Source organism: Vulpes vulpes, chromosome 8, assembly GCF_048418805.1.
Source record: "Vulpes vulpes isolate BD-2025 chromosome 8, VulVul3, whole genome shotgun sequence".
NCBI lineage: Eukaryota > Metazoa > Chordata > Mammalia > Carnivora > Canidae > Vulpes > Vulpes vulpes.
Genome location: NC_132787.1, coordinates 71,935,291 through 71,936,066, shown reverse-complemented (window position 1 = coordinate 71,936,066; position 776 = coordinate 71,935,291). Strand labels below are relative to the sequence as shown.

Genomic DNA, 776 nt, shown 5'->3' with positions numbered 1-776 from the left:
TCCAAGCAGGAAGTAAAGACAAGCACTAGAGAAAGAATGCTTCAAACTTATACCCTAGACACTCAAAACTTAACAAAAACCCTGCAAAAATCAGGATCTGGTCCTTAGAAATCTGAAGGTGTAGTAATGACAATGATATATCAGTCTTGTCTCCTCTACATCAAAATCTTCGTAATGACTTATATTCAATAAATCCAATAGTATGATGTTAATTCAGAAACTAAAGAAAAAGGACACAAGAATTTGAAGGGCTTAAATATATTTTTTATATTGATAGTCTGTGTCTTTCTACCCTAAAATACATTATTATTGATTACATACAGGATGAGGTGAGGTATTTGTAAAATATCTGGTAAAAAATAATTAATATACAGTATTCTACATGAGATGGAATCTTACGAACCTTTAGGTCTGAAGTGTTCAACTGATCATCTAAATCGAACTGCCCTGAATGGACTTACAGTTGTTCCTTCAAACCATGTTAAAAAAAGGAAGGATCTTACATATTCCCAGAACTTGTGCAGAAAAGGGAAAGCACATTATTGGCAATTTCTGTTTCTCACATCCAAAGTAATGCATTCACACAAAATCAGGACCTCCACGTTTAGCATAAAAAGGAAAAAAAAATCCTGGGTTGGAGATATAATAATATCCCTGAATAAGAGTTAGGCTAATTTGTCAACAGCAAAGAAATTCAAGTGATCAACAGTCTTGAAAATGCTTTATTGAAATGTGTGACTTATGTGCAGAAGATGTGTTTGAAAAGACCACAGCTT

At 33.2% G+C, this 776-nt stretch overlaps 1 protein-coding gene across 1 annotated transcript in view; it reads right to left on the bottom strand.

Annotated features, from left to right (window-relative positions):
• Positions 1-704: 704 nt before the first annotated feature.
• KCMF1 (potassium channel modulatory factor 1) overlaps positions 705-776 on the bottom strand; it is an 80,979-nt gene continuing 80,907 nt past the window's right edge. The window contains exon 7 of the mRNA XM_072767046.1: positions 705-776. This exon is cut by the window's right edge and continues 2,088 nt beyond it. The gene's annotated coding sequence lies outside the window, so the exon portion shown is untranslated.